The following is a 16,170-nucleotide window of genomic DNA, read 5'->3' on the forward strand; positions in this document are numbered from 1 at the left end:
AGACTTCACCTTCTCCTTCTCCTTCTTCTACCTCTTCTGATTCACCCTCCAGACTTTACCTTTTCCTTCTCCATCTTCTGCTTCTTCTGATTCACCCTCCAGTCTTCACCTTCGCCTTCTCCTTCTTCTACTTCTTCTGATTCACCCTCCTGACTTCACCTTCTCCTTCTCCTTCTTCTACTTCTTCTGCTTCACCCTCCTGACTTCACCTTCTCCTTCTCCTTCTTCTGCTCCCTCTGATTCACCCTCCAGACTTCACCTTCTCCTTCTCCTTCTTCTGCTTCTTCTGATTCACCCTCCAGACTTCACCTTCTCCTTCTCCTTCTGCTACTTCTTCTGATTCACCCTCCAGACTTCACCTTCTCCTTCTCCATCTTCTACTTCTTCTGATTCACCCTCCAGGCTTCACCTTCTACTTCTCCTTCTTCTGCTTCTTCTGATTCACCCTCCAGACTTCACCTTCTCCTTCTCCTTCGTCTACTTCTTCTGATTCACCCTCTAGACTTCACCTTCTCCTTCTCCTTCTTCTACTTCTTCTGATTCACCCTCCTGACTTCACCTTCGCCTCCTCCTTCTTCTACTTCTTCTGCTTCTCCCTCCAGACTTCACCTTCTCCTTCTCCTTCTTCTACTTCTTCTGATTCACCCTCCAGCCTTCACCTTCTCCTTCTCCTTCTTCTGCTTCTTCTGATTCACCCTCCAGACTTCACCTTCTCCTTCTTCTTCTTCTGCTTCTTCTGATTCACCCTCCAGACTTCACCTTCTCCTTCTTCTTCTTCTGCTTCTTCTGATTCAACCTCCAGACTTCACCTTCTCCTTCTCCTTCTTCTACATCTTCTGATTCACCCTCCAGACATCACCTTCTCCTTCTTCTACTTCTTCTGCTTCACCCTCCAGACTTCACCTTCTCCTTCTCCTTCTTCTACTTCTTCTGCTTCACCCTCCAGACTTCACCTTCTCCTTCTCCTTCTTCTACTTCTTCTGCTTCACCCTCCAGACTTCACCTTCTCCTTCTCCTTCTTCTACTTCTTCTGCTTCACCCTCCTGACTTCACCTTCTCCTTCTCCTTCTTCTGCTTCCTCTGATTCACCCTCCAGACTTCACCTTCTCCTTCTCCTTCTTGTGCTTCTTCTGACTCACCCTCCTGACTACACCTTCTCCTTCTCCTTCATCTGCTTCTTCTGATTCACCCTCAAGACTTCACCTTCTCCTTCTCCTTCTTCTACTTCTTCTGATTCACCCTCCTGACTTTACCTTCTCCTTCTCCTTCTTCTACTTCTTCTGCTTCACCCTCCTGACTTCACCTTCTCCTTCTCCTTCTTCTGTGTCCTCTGATTCACCCTCCAGACTTCATCTTCTCATTCTCCTTCTTCTACTTCTTCTGCTTCACCCTCCAGACTTCACCTTTTCCTTCTCCTTCTTCTGCTTCTTCTGATTCACCCTCCAGACTTCTCCTTCGCCTTCTCCTTCTTCTACTTCTTCTGATTCACCCTACTGACTTCACCTTCTCCTTCTCCTTCTTCTACTTCTTCTGCTTCACCCTCCTGACTTCACCTTCTCCTTCTCCTTCTTCTGCTTCCTCTGATTCACCCTCCAGACTTCACCTTCCCCTTCTCCTTCTTCTGCTTCTTCTGTTTCACCCTCCAGACTTCACCTTCTCCTTCTCCTTCTTCTACTTCTTGTGATTCACATTCCAGACTTCACCTTCTCCTTCTCCATCTTCTACTTCTTCTGATTCACCCTCCAGGCTTCACCTTCTCCTTCTCCTTCTTCTGCTTCTTCTGATTCACCCTCCTGACTTCACCTTCTCCTTCTTCTTCTTCTGCTTTTTCTGATTCACCCTCCAGACTTCACCTTCTCCTTCTCCTTCTTCTGCTTCCTCTGATTCACCCTCCAGACTTCAACTTCTCCTTCTCCTTCTTCTGCTTCTTCTGATTCACCCTCCAGACTTCACCTTCTCCTTCTCCTTCTTCTACTTCTTCTGATTCACCCTCCAGACTTCACCTTCTCCTTCTCCTTCTTCTGCTTCTTCTGATTCACCCTCCAGACTTCACCTTCTCCTTCTCCTTCTTCTACTTCTTCTGCTTCACACTCCTGACTTCACCTTCTCCTTATCCTTCTTCTGCTTCTTCTGATCCACCCTCCAGACTTCACCTTCTCCTTCTCCTTCTTCTACTCTTCTGCTTCTCCCTCCAGACTTCACCTTCTCCTTCTCCTTCTCCTGCTTCTTCTGATTCACCCTCCTGACTTCACCTTCTTCTTCTCCTTCTTCTGCTTCTTGTGATTCACCCTCCATACTTCACCTTCTCCTTCTCCTTCTTCTACTTCTTCTGATTCACCCTCCTGACTTCACCTTCTCCTTCTCCTTCTTCTACTTCTTCTGATTCACCCTCCAGACTTCATCTTCTCCTTCTCCTTCTTCTGCTTCTTCTGATTCACCCTCCTGACTTCACCTTCTCCTTCTCCTTCTTCTACTTCTTCTGATTCACCCTCCTGACTTCACCTTCTCCTTCTCCTTCTTCTACTTCTTCTGCTTCACCCTCCTGACTTCACCTTCTCCTTCTCCTTCTTCTGCTTCTTCTGATTCACCCTCCAGACTTCACCTTCTCCTTCTCCTTCTTCTCCTTCTTCTGCTTCTCCCTCCAGACTTCACCTTCTCCTTCTCCTCCTTCTGCTTCTTCTGATTCACCCTCCTGACTTCACCTTCTCCTTCTCCTTCTTCTGCTTCTTCTGATTCACCCTCCATACTTCACCTTCTCCTTCTCCTTCTTCTACTTCTTCTGCTTCACCCTCCATACTTCACCTTCTCCTTCTCCTTCTTCTACTTCTTCTGATTCACCCTCCTGACTTCACCTTCTCCCTCTCCTTCTTCTACTTCTTCTGATTCACCCTCCTGACTTCACCTTCTCCTTCTCCTTCTTCTGCTTCTTCTGATTCACCCTCCAGACTTCACCTTCTCCTTCTCCTTCTTCTACTTCTTCTGATTCATCCTCCAGACTTCACCTTCTCCTTCTCCTTCTTCTACTTCTTCTGATTCACCCTCCAGACTTCACCTTCTCCTTCTCCTTCTTCTGCTTCTTCTGATTCACCCTCCTGACTTCACCTTCCCCTTCTCCTTCTTCTACTTCTTCTGATTCACCCTCCTGACTTCACCTTCTCCTTCTCCTTCTTCTACTTCTTCTGCTTCACCCTCCTGACTTCGCCTTCTCCTTCTCCTTCTTCTGCTTCTTCTGATTCACCCTCCAGACTTCACCTTCTCCTTCTCCTTCTTCTACTTCTTCTGCTTCTCCCTCCAGACTTCACCTTCTCTTCTCCTTCTTCTGCTTCTTCTGATTCACCCTCCAGACTTCACCTTCTCCTTCTCCTTCTTCTACTTCTTCTGATTCACCCTGCACACTTCACCTTCTCCTTCTCCTTCTTCTGCTTCTTCTGATTCACCCTCCAGACTTCACCTTCTCCTTCTCCTTCTTCTACTTCTTCTGATTCACCCTCCAGAGTTCACCTTCTCCTTCTCCTTCTTCTACTTCTTCTGATTCACCCTCCTGAATTCACATTCGCCTCGTCCTTCTTCTACTTCTTCTGCTTCTCCCTCCAGACTTCACCTTCTCCTTCTCCTTCTTCTACTTCTTCTGATTCACCCTCCAGACTTCACCTTCTCCTTCTCCTTCTTCTGCTTCTTCTGATTCACCCTCCAGACTTCACCTTCTCCTTCTCCTTCTTCTGCTTTTTCTGATTCACCCTCCAGACTTCACCTTCTCCTTCTCCTTCTTCTACATCTTCTGATTCACCCTCCAGACATCACCTTCTCCTTCTCCTTCTTCTGCTTCTTCTGATTCACCCTCCTGACTTCACCTTCTCCTTCTGCTCCTTCTGCTTCTTCTGCTTCTTCTGCTTCACCCTCCTGACTTCACCTTCTCCTTCTCCTTCTTCTCCTTCTTCTGATTCACCCTCCAGACTTCACCTTCTCCTTCTCCTTCTTCTGCTTCCTCTGATTCACCCTCCTGACTTCACCTTCTCCTTCTCCTTCTTCTACTTCTTCTGATTCACCCTCCTGACTTCACCTTCTCCTTCTCCTTCTTCTGCTTCTTCTGATTCACCCTCCAGACTTCACCTTCTCCTTCTCCTTCTTCTGCTTCTTCTGATTCACCCTCCAGACTTCACCTTCTCCTTCTCCTTCTTCTGCTTCTTCTGATTCACCCTCCAGACTTCACCTTCTCCTTCTCCTTCTTCTACTTCTTCTGATTCACCCTCCAGACTTCACCTTCTCCTTCTCCTTCTTCTGCTTCCTCTGATTCACCCTCCTGACTTCACCTTCTCCTTCTCCTTCTTCGACTTCTTCTGATTCACCCTCCAGACTTCACCTTCTCCTTCTCCTTCTTCCACTTCTTCTGATTCACCCTCCTGACTTCACCTTCTCCTTCTCCTTCTTCTACTTCTTCTGCTTCACCCTCCTGACTTCACCGTCTCCTTCTCCTTCTTCTGCTTCCTCTGATTCACCCTCCAGACTTCACCTTCTCCTTCTCGTTCTTCTACTTCTTCTGCTTCACCCTCCAGACTTCACCTTCTCCTTCTCTTTCTTCTCCTTCTTCTGATTCACCCTCCTGACTTCACCTTCTCCTTCTCCTTCTTCTACTTCTTCTGCTTCACCCTCCTGACTTCACCTTCTCCTTCTCCTTCTTCTGCTTCCTCTGATTCACCCTCCAGACTTCACCTTCTCCTTCTCCTTCTTCTGCTTCTTCTGTTTCACCCTCCAGACTTCACCTTCTCCTTCTCCTTCTTCTACTTCTTCTGATTCACCCTCCAGACTTCACCTTCTCCTTCTCCTTCTTCTGCTTCTTCTGATTCACCCTCCTGACTTCACCTTCTCCTTCTCCTTCTTCTGCTTTTTCTGATTCACCCTCCAGACTTCACCTTCTCCTTCTCCTTCTTCTGCTTCCTCTGATTCACCCTCCAGACTTCAACTTCTCCTTCTCCTTCTTCTGCTTCTTCTGATTCACCCTCCAGACTTCACCTTCTCCTTCTCCTTCTTCTACTTCTTCTGATTCACCCTCCAGACTTCACCTTCTCCTTCTCCTTCTTCTGCTTCTTCTGATTCACCCTTCAGACTTCACCTTCGCCTTCTCCTTCTTCTACTTCTTCTGATTCACCCTCCAGACTTCACCTTCTCCTTCTCCTTCTTCTACTTCTTCTGCTTCACACTCCTGACTTCACATTCTCCTTATCCTTCTTCTGCTTCTTCTGATTCACCCTCCAGACTTCACCTTCTCCTTCTCCTTCTTCTTCTGCTTCTCCCTCCAGAATTCACCTTCTCCTTCTCCTTCTTCTGCTTCTTCTGATTCACCCTCCTGACTTCACCTTCTCCTTCTCCTTCTTCTGCTTCTTCTGATTCACCCTCCATACGTAACCTTCTCCTTCTCCTTCTTCTTCTGATTCACCCTCCTGACTTCACCTTCTCCTTCTCCTTCTTCTACTTCTTCTGATTCACCCTCCAGACTTCATCTTCTCCTTCTCCTTCTTCTGCTTCTTCTGATTCACCCTCCTGACTTCACCTTCTCCTTCTCCGTCTTCTCCTTCTTCTGATTCACCCTCCTGACTTCACCTTCTCCTTCTCCTTCTTCTACTTCTTCTGCTTCACCCTCCTGACTTCACCTTCTCCTTCTCCTTCTTCTGCTTCTTCTGATTCACCCTCCAGACTTCACCTTCTCCTTCTCCTTCTTCTCCTTCTTCTGCTTCTCCCTCCAGACTTCACCTTCTCCTTCTCCTCCTTCTGCTTCTTCTGATTCACCCTCCTGACTTCACCTTCTCCTTCTCCTTCTTCTGTGTCCTCTGATTCACCCTCCAGACTTCATCTTCTCCTTCTCCTTCTTCTACTTCTTCTGCTTCACCCTCCAGACTTCACCTTTTCCTTCTCCTTCTTCTGCTTCTTCTGATTCACCCTCCGGACTTCACCTTCGCCTTCTCCATCTTCTGCTTCCTCTGATTCACCCTCCAGACTTCACCTTCTCCTTCTCCTTCTTCTACGTCTTCTGATTCACCCTCCAGACTTCACCTTCTCCTTCTCCTTCTTCTGCTTCCTCTGATTCACCCTCCAGGCTTCACCTTCTCCTTCTGCTTCTTCTGCTTCTTCTGATTCACCCTCCAGACTTCACCTTCTCCTTCTCCTTCTTCTACCTCTTCTGATTCACCCTCCAGAATGTACCTTCTCCTTCTCCATCTTCTGCTTCTTCCGATTCACCCTCCAGTCTTCACCTTCGCCTTCTCCTTCTTCTCCTTCTTCTGATTCACCCTCCTGACTTCACCTTCTCCTTCTCCTTCTTCTACTTCTTCTGCTTCACCCTCCTGACTTCACCTTCTCCTTCTCCTTCTTCTGCTCCCTCTGATTCACCCTCCAGACTTCACCTTCTCCTTCTCCTTCTTCTGCTTCTTCTGATTCACCCTCCAGTCTTCACCTTCGCCTTCTCCTTCTTCCACTTCTTCTGATTCACCCTCCTGACTTCACCTTCTCCTTCTCCTTCTTCTACTTCTTCTGCTTCACCCTCCTGACTTCACCTTCTCCTTCTCCTTCTTCTGCTTCTTCTGATTCACCCTCCTGACTTCACCTTCTCCTTCTGCTTCTTCTGCTTCTTCTGCTTCACCCTCCTGACTTCACCGTCGCCTTCTCCTTCTTCTACTTCTTCTGATTCACCCTCCAGACTTCACCTTCTCCTTCTCCTTCTTCTCCTTCTTCTGATTCACCCTCCAGACTTCACCTTCTCCTTCTCCTTCTTCTGCTTCCTCTGATTCACCCTCCTGACTTCACCTTCTCCTTTTCCTTCTTCTACTTCTTCTGATTCACCCTCCTGACTTCACCTTCTCCTTCTCCTTCTTCTGCTTCTTCTGATTCACCCTCCAGACTTCACCTTCTCCTTCTCCTTCTTCTGATTCACACTCCAGACTTCACCTTCTCCTTCTCCTTCTTCTGCTTCTTCTGATTCACCCTCCAGACTTCACCTTCTCCTTCTCCTTCTTCTACTTCTTCTGATTCACCCTCCAGACTTCACCTTCTCCTTCTCCTTCTTCTACTTCTTCTGATTCACCCTCCAGACTTCTCCTTCTCCTTCTCCTTCTTCTGCTTCTTCTGATTCACCCTCCTGACTTCACCTTCTCCTTCTCCTTCTTCTACTTCTTCTGATTCGCCCTCCTGACTTCACCTTCTCCTTCTCCTTCTTCTACTTCTTCTGTTTCACCCTCCTGACATCGCCTTCTCCTTCTCCTTCTTCTGCTTCTTCTGATTCACCCTCCAGACTTCACCTTCTCCTTCTCCTTCTTCTACTTCTTCTGCTTCTCCCTCCAGACTTCACCTTCTCCTTCTCCTTCTTCTGCTTCTTCTGATTCACCCTCCAGACTTCACCTTCTCCTTCTCCTTCTTCTACTTCTTCTGATTCACACTCCAGACTTCACCTTCTCCTTCTTCTGGTTCTTCTGATTCACCCTCCAGACTTCACCTTCGCCTTCTCCTTCTTCAACTTCTTCTGATTCACCCTCCAGACCTCACCTTCTCCTTCTGCTTCTTCTACTTCTTCTGCTTCACACTCCTGACTTCACCTTCTCCTTCTCCTTCTTCTGCTTCTTCTGATTCACCCTCCAGACTTCACCTTCTCCTTCTCCTTCTTCTACTTCTTCTGCTTCTCCCTCCAGACTTCACCTTCTCCTTCTCCTTCTTCTGCTTCTTCTGATTCACCCTCCTGACTTCACCTTCTCCTTCTCCTTCTTCTGCTTCTTCTGATTCAACCTTCCATACTTCACCTTCTCCTTCTCCTTCTTCTACTTCTTCTGATTCACCCTCCTGACTTCACATTCTCCTTCTCCTTCTTCTACTTCTTCTGATTCACCCTCCAGACTTCACCTTCTCCTTCTCCTTCTTCTGCTTCTTCTGATTCACCCTCCTGACTTCACCTTCTCCTTCTCCTTCTTCTACTTCTTCTGATTCACCCTCCTGACTTCACCTTCTCCTTCTCCTTCTTCTGCTTCTTCTGATTCACCCTCCAGACTTCACCTTCTCCTTCTCCTTCTTCACCTTCTTCTGCTTCTCCCTCCAGACTTCACATTCTCCTTCTCCTCCTTCTGTTTCTTCTGATTCACCCTCCTGACGTCACCTTCTCCTTCTCCTTCTTGTGCTTCTTCTGACTCACCCTCCTGACTTCATCTTCTCCTTCTCCTTTTTCTGCTTCTTCTGATTCACCCTCCAGACTTCACCTTCTCCGTCTCCTTCTTCTACTTCTTCTGATTCACCCTCCTGACTTTACCTTCTCCTTCTCCTTCTTCTACTTCTTCTGCTTCACACTCCTGACTTCACCTTCTCCTTCTCCTTCTTCTGTGTCCTCTGATTCACCCTCCAGACTTCATCTTCTCCTTCTCCTTCTTCTACTTCTTCTGCTTCACCCTCCAGACTTCACCTTTTCCTTCTCCTTCTTCTGCTTCTTCTGATTCACCCTCCAGACTTCACCTTCGCCTTCTCCATCTTCTGCTTCCTCTGATTCACCCTCCAGACTTCACCTTCTCCTTCTCCTTCTTCTACGTCTTCTGATTCACCCTCCAGACTTCACCTTCTCCTTCTCCTTCTTCTGCTTCCTCTGATTCACCCTCCAGGCTTCACCTTCTCCTTCTCCTTCTTCTGCTTCTTCTGATTCACCCTCCAGACTTCACCTTCTCCTTCTCCTTCTTCTACCTCTTCTGATTCACCCTCCAGACTTTACCTTTTCCTTCTCCCTCTTCTGCTTCTTCTGATTCACCCTCCAGTCTTCACCTTCGCCTTCTCCTTCTTCTACTTCTTCTGATTCACCCTCCTGACTTCACCTTCTCCTTCTCCTTCTTCTACTTCTTCTGCTTCACCCTCCTGACTTCACCTTCTCCTTCTCCTTCTTCTGCTCCCTCTGATTCACCCTCCAGACTTCACCTTCTCCTTCTCCTTCTTCTGCTTCTTCTGATTCACCCTCCAGACTTCACCTTCTCCTTCTCCTTCTGCTACTTCTTCTGATTCACCCTCCAGACTTCACCTTCTCCTTCTCCATCTTCTACTTCTTCTGATTCACCCTCCAGGCTTCACCTTCTACTTCTCCTTCTTCTGCTTCATCTGATTCACCCTCCAGACTTCACCTTCTCCTTCTCCTTCGTCTACTTCTTCTGATTCACCCTCTAGACTTCACCTTCTCCTTCTCCTTCTTCTACTTCTTCTGATTCACCCTCCTGACTTCACCTTCGCCTCCTCCTTCTTCTACTTCTTCTGCTTCTCCCTCCAGACTTCACCTTCTCCTTCTCCTTCTTCTACTTCTTCTGATTCACCCTCCAGCCTTCACCTTCTCCTTCTCCTTCTTCTGCTTCTTCTGATTCACCCTCCTGACTTAACCTTCTCCTTCTCCTTCTTCTGCTTCTTCTGATTCACCCTCCAGACTTCACCTTCTCCTTCTTCTTCTTCTGCTTCTTCTGATTCACCCTCCAGACTTCACCTTCTCCTTCTCCTTCTTCTACCTCTTCTGATTCACCCTCCAGAATGTACCTTCTCCTTCTCCATCTTCTGCTTCTTCCGATTCACCCTCCAGTCTTCACCTTCGCCTTCTCCTTCTTCTCCTTCTTCTGATTCACCCTCCTGACTTCACCTTCTCCTTCTCCTTCTTCTACTTCTTCTGCTTCACCCTCCTGACTTCACCTTCTCCTTCTCCTTCTTCTGCTCCCTCTGATTCACCCTCCAGACTTCACCTTCTCCTTCTCCTTCTTCTGCTTCTTCTGATTCACCCTCCAGTCTTCACCTTCGCCTTCTCCTTCTTCTACTTCTTCTGATTCACCCTCCTGACTTCACCTTCTCCTGCTCCTTCTTCTACTTCTTCTGCTTCACCCTCCTGACTTCACCTTCTCCTTCTCCTTCTTCTGCTTCTTCTGATTCACCCTCCTGACTTCACCTTCTCCTTCTGCTTCTTCTGCTTCTTCTGCTTCACCCTCCTGACTTCACCGTCGCCTTCTCCTTCTTCTACTTCTTCTGATTCACCCTCCAGACTTCACCTTCTCCTTCTCCTTCTTCTCCTTCTTCTGATTCACCCTCCAGACTTCACCTTCTCCTTCTCCTTCTTCTGCTTCCTCTGATTCACCCTCCTGACTTCACCTTCTCCTTTTCCTTCTTCTACTTCTTCTGATTCACCCTCCTGACTTCACCTTCTCCTTCTCCTTCTTCTGCTTCTTCTGATTCACCCTCCAGACTTCACCTTCTCCTTCTCCTTCTTCTGATTCACACTCCAGACTTCACCTTCTCCTTCTCCTTCTTCTGCTTCTTCTGATTCACCCTCCAGACTTCACCTTCTCCTTCTCCTTCTTCTACTTCTTCTGATTCACCCTCCAGACTTCACCTTCTCCTTCTCCTTCTTCTACTTCTTCTGATTCACCCTCCAGACTTCACCTTCTCCTTCTCCTTCTTCTGCTTCTTCTGATTCACCCTCCTGTCTTCACCTTCTCCTTCTCCTTCTTCTACTTCTTCTGATTCGCCCTCCTGACTTCACCTTCTCCTTCTCCTTCTTCTACTTCTTCTGTTTCACCCTCCTGACATCGCCTTCTCCTTCTCCTTCTTCTGCTTCTTCTGATTCACCCTCCAGACTTCACCTTCTCCTTCTCCTTCTTCTACTTCTTCTGCTTCTCCCTCCAGACTTCACCTTCTCCTTCTCCTTCTTCTGCTTCTTCTGATTCACCCTCCAGACTTCACCTTCTCCTTCTCCTTCTTCTACTTCTTCTGATTCACACTCCAGACTTCACCTTCTCCTTCTTCTGGTTCTTCTGATTCACCCTCCAGACTTCACCTTCGCCTTCTCCTTCTTCAACTTCTTCTGATTCACCCTCCAGACCTCACCTTCTCCTTCTGCTTCTTCTACTTCTTCTGCTTCACACTCCTGACTTCACCTTCTCCTTCTCCTTCTTCTGCTTCTTCTGATTCACGCTCCAGACTTCACCTTCTCCTTCTCCTTCTTCTACTTCTTCTGCTTCTCCCTCCAGACTTCACCTTCTCCTTCTCCTTCTTCTGCTTCTTCTGATTCACCCTCCTGACTTCACCTTCTCCTTCTCCTTCTTCTGCTTCTTCTGATTCAACCTTCCATACTTCACCTTCTCCTTCTCCTTCTTCTACTTCTTCTGATTCACCCTCCTGACTTCACATTCTCCTTCTCCTTCTTCTACTTCTTCTGATTCACCCTCCAGACTTCACCTTCTCCTTCTCCTTCTTCTGCTTCTTCTGATTCAACCTTCCATACTTCACCTTCTCCTTCTCCTTCTTCTACTTCTTCTGATTCACCCTCCTGACTTCACATTCTCCTTCTCCTTCTTCTACTTCTTCTGATTCACCCTCCAGACTTCACCTTCTCCTTCTCCTTCTTCTACTTCTTCTGATTCACCCTCCTGACTTCACATTCTCCTTCTCCTTCTTCTACTTCTTCTGATTCACGCTCCTGACTTCACCTTCTCCTTCTCCTTCTTCTGCTTCTTCTGATTCACCCTCCAGACTTCACCTTCTCCTTCTCCTTCTTCACCTTCTTCTGCTTCTCCCTCCAGACTTCACCTTCTCCTTCTCCTCCTTCTGTTTCTTCTGATTCACCCTCCTGACTTCACCTTCTCCTTCTCCTTCTTGTGCTTCTTCTGACTCACCCTCCTGACTTCATCTTCTCCTTCTCCTTTTTCTGCTTCTTCTGATTCACCCTCCAGACTTCACCTTCTCCGTCTCCTTCTTCTACTTCTTCTGATTCACCCTCCTGACTTTACCTTCTCCTTCTCCTTCTTCTACTTCTTCTGCTTCACACTCCTGACTTCACCTTCTCCTTCTCCTTCTTCTGTGTCCTCTGATTCACCCTCCAGACTTCATCTTCTCCTTCTCCTTCTTCTACTTCTTCTGCTTCACCCTCCAGACTTCACCTTTTCCTTCTCCTTCTTCTGCTTCTTCTGATTCACCCTCCAGACTTCACCTTCGCCTTCTCCATCTTCTGCTTCCTCTGATTCACCCTCCAGACTTCACCTTCTCCTTCTCCTTCTTCTACGTCTTCTGATTCACCCTCCAGACTTCACCTTCTCCTTCTCCTTCTTCTGCTTCCTCTGATTCACCCTCCAGGCTTCACCTTCTCCTTCTCCTTCTTCTGCTTCTTCTGATTCACCCTCCAGACTTCACCTTCTCCTTCTCCTTCTTCTACCTCTTCTGATTCACCCTCCAGACTTTACCTTTTCCTTCTCCATCTTCTGTTTCTTCTGATTCACCCTCCAGTCTTCACCTTCGCCTTCTCCTTCTTCTACTTCTTCTGATTCACCCTCCTGACTTCACCTTCTCCTTCTCCTTCTTCTACTTCTTCTGCTTCACCCTCCTGACTTCACCTTCTCCTTCTCCTTCTTCTGCTCCCTCTGATTCACCCTCCAGACTTCACCTTCTCCTTCTCCTTCTTCTGCTTCTTCTGATTCACCCTCCAGACTTCACCTTCTCCTTCTCCTTCTGCTACTTCTTCTGATTCACCCTCCAGACTTCACCTTCTCCTTCTCCATCTTCTACTTCTTCTGATTCACCCTCCAGGCTTCACCTTCTACTTCTCCTTCTTCTGCTTCTTCTGATTCACCCTCCAGACTTCACCTTCTCCTTCTCCTTCGTCTACTTCTTCTGATTCACCCTCTAGACTTCACCTTCTCCTTCTCCTTCTTCTACTTCTTCTGATTCACCCTCCTGACTTCACCTTCGCCTCCTCCTTCTTCTACTTCTTCTGCTTCTCCCTCCAGACTTCACCTTCCCCTTCTCCTTCTTCTACTTCTTCTGATTCACCCTCCAGCCTTCACCTTCTCCTTCTCCTTCTTCTGCTTCTTCTGATTCACCCTCCTGACTTAACCTTCTCCTTCTCCTTCTTCTGCTTCTTCTGATTCACCCTCCAGACTTCACCTTCTCCTTCTTCTTCTTCTGCTTCTTCTGATTCACCCTCCAGACTTCACCTTCTCCTTCTCCTTCTTCTACATCTTCTGATTCACCCTCCAGACATCACCTTCTCCTTCTTCTACTTCTTCTGCTTCACCCTCCAGACTTCACCTTCTCCTTCTCCTTCTTCTACTTCTTCTGCTTCACCCTCCAGACTTCACCTTCTCCTTCTCCTTCTTCTACTTCTTCTGCTTCACCCTCCAGACTTCACCTTCTACTTCTCCTTCTTCTACTTCTTCTGCTTCACCCTCCTGACTTCACCTTCTCCTTCTCCTTCTTCTGCTTCCTCTGATTCACCCTCCAGACTTCACCTTCTCCTTCTCCTTCTTGTGCTTCTTCTGACTCACCCTCCTGACTACACCTTCTCCTTCTCCTTCATCTGCTTCTTCTGATTCACCCTCAAGACTTCACCTTCTCCTTCTCCTTCTTCTACTTCTTCTGATTCACCCTCCTGACTTTACCTTCTCCTTCTCCTTCTTCTACTTCTTCTGCTTCACCCTCCTGACTTCACCTTCTCCTTCTCCTTCTTCTGTGTCCTCTGATTCACCCTCCAGACTTCATCTTCTCATTCTCCTTCTTCTACTTCTTCTGCTTCACCCTCCAGACTTCACCTTTTCCTTCTCCTTCTTCTGCTTCTTCTGATTCACCCTCCAGACTTCTCCTTCGCCTTCTCCTTCTTCTACTTCTTCTGATTCACCCTCCTGACTTCACCTTCTCCTTCTCCTTCTTCTACTTCTTCTGCTTCACCCTCCTGACTTCACCTTCTCCTTCTCCTTCTTCTGCTTCCTCTGATTCACCCTCCAGACTTCACCTTCCCCTTCTCCTTCTTCTGCTTCTTCTGTTTCACCCTCCAGACTTCACCTTCTCCTTCTCCTTCTTCTACTTCTTGTGATTCACATTCCAGACTTCACCTTCTCCTTCTCCATCTTCTACTTCTTCTGATTCACCCTCCAGGCTTCACCTTCTCCTTCTCCTTCTTCTGCTTCTTCTGATTCACCCTCCTGACTTCACCTTCTCCTTCTCCTTCTTCTCCTTCTTCTGCTTCTCCCTCCAGACTTCACCTTCTCCTTCTCCTCCTTCTGCTTCTTCTGATTCACCCTCCTGACTTCACCTTCTCCTTCTCCTTCTTCTGCTTCTTCTGATTCACCCTCCATACTTCACCTTCTCCTTCTCCTTCTTCTACTTCTTCTGCTTCACCCTCCAGACTTCACCTTCTCCTTCTCCTTCTTCTACTTCTTCTGCTTCACGCTCCTGACTTCACCTTCTCCTTCCCCTTCTTCTGCTTCCTCTGATTCACCCTCCAGACTTCACCTTCTCCTTCTCCTTCTTGTGCTTCTTCTGACTCACCCTCCTGACTTCACCTTCTCCTTCTCCTTTTTCTGCTTCTCCTGATTCACCCTCCAGACTTCACCTTCTCCTTCTCCTTCTTCTACTTCTTCTGATTCACCCTCCTGACTTTACCTTCTCCTTCTCCTTCTTCTACTTCTTCTGCTTCACCCTCCTGACTTCACCTTCTCCTTCTCCTTCTTCTGTGTCTTCTGATTCACCCTCCAGACTTCATCTTCTCCTTCTCCTTCTTCTACTTCTTCTGCTTCACCCTCCAGACTTTACCTTTTCCTTCTCCTTCTTCTGCTTCTTCTGATTCACCCTCCAGACTTCACCTTCGCCTTCTCCATCTTCTGCTTCCTCTGATTCACCCTCCAGACTTCACCTTCTACTTCTCCTTCTTCTACGTCTTCTGATTCACCCTCCAGACTTCACCTTCTCCTTCTCCTTCTTCTGCTTCCTCTGATTCACCCTCCAGGCTTCACCTTCTCCTTCTCCTTCTTCTGCTTCTTCTGATTCACCCTCCAGACTTCACCTTCTCCTTCTCCTTCTTCTACCTCTTCTGATTCACCCTCCAGACTTTACCTTCTCCTTCTCCATCTTCTGCTTCTTCTGATTCACCCTCCAGTCTTCACCTTCGCCTTCTCCTTCTTCTACTTCTTCTGATTCACCCTCCTGACTTCACCTTCTCCTTCTCCTTCTTCTACTTCTTCTGCTTCACCCTCCTGACTTCACCTTCTCCTTCTTCTTCTGCTTCCTCTGATTCACCCTCCAGGCTTCACCTTCTACTTCTCCCTCTTCTGCTTCTTCTGATTCACCCTCCAGACATCACCTTCTCCTTTTCCTTCGTCTACTTATTCTGATTCACCCTCCAGACTTCACCTTCTCCTTCTCCTTCTTCTACTTCTTCTGATTCACCCTCCTGACTTCACCTTCTCCTCCTCCTCCTTCTACTTCTTCTGCTGCTCCCTCCAGACTTCACCTTCTCCTTCTCCTTCTTCTGCTTCTTCTGATTCACCCTCCTGACTTAACCTTCTCCTTCTCCTTCTTCTGCTTCTTCTGATTCACCCTCCAGACTTCACCTTCTCCTTCTCCTTCTTCTGCTTCTTCTGATTCACCCTCCAGACTTCACCTTCTCCTTCTCCTTCTTCTACATCTTCTGATTCACCCTCCAGACATCACCTTCTCCTTCTCCTTCCTCTGCTTTTTCTGATTCACCCTCCTGACTTCACCTTCTCCTTCTCCTTCTTCTGCTTCCTCTGATTCACCCTCCAGACTTCACCTTCTCCTTCTCCTTCTTCTGCTTCTTCTGATTCACCCTCCAGACTTCACCTTCTCCTTCTCCTTCTTCTACTTCTTCTGATTCACCCTCCAGACTTCGCCTTCTCCTTCTCCATCTTCTACTTCTTCTGATTCACCCTCCAGGCTTCACCTTCTACTTCTCCTTCTTCTGCTTCTTCTGATTCACCCTCCAGACTTCACCTTCTCCTTCTCCTTCGTCTACTTCTTCTGATTCACACTCCAGACTTCACCTTCTCCTTCTCCTTCTTCTGCTTCTTCTGATTCACCCTCCAGACTTCACCTTCTCCTTCTCCTTCTTCTACATCTTCTGATTCACCCTCCAGACATCACCTTCTCCTTCTCCTTCCTCTGCTTCTTCTGATTCACCCTCCTGACTTCACCTTCTCCTTCTGCTTCTTCTGCTTCTTCTGCTTCACCCTCCTGACTTCACCTTCGCCTTCTCCCTCTTCTACTTCTTCTGATTCACCCTCCAGACTTCACCTTCTCCTTCTCCTTCATCTCCTTCTTCTGATTCACCCTCCAGACTTCACCTTCTCCTTCTCCTTCTTCTGCTTCCTCTGATTCACCTTCCTGACTTCACCTTCTCCT

This window comes from Somniosus microcephalus, unplaced genomic scaffold (genome assembly GCF_052327205.1).
Source record: "Somniosus microcephalus isolate GS21.2 unplaced genomic scaffold, FLI_Smic_1.0 scaffold54, whole genome shotgun sequence".
Lineage (NCBI taxonomy): Eukaryota > Metazoa > Chordata > Chondrichthyes > Squaliformes > Somniosidae > Somniosus > Somniosus microcephalus.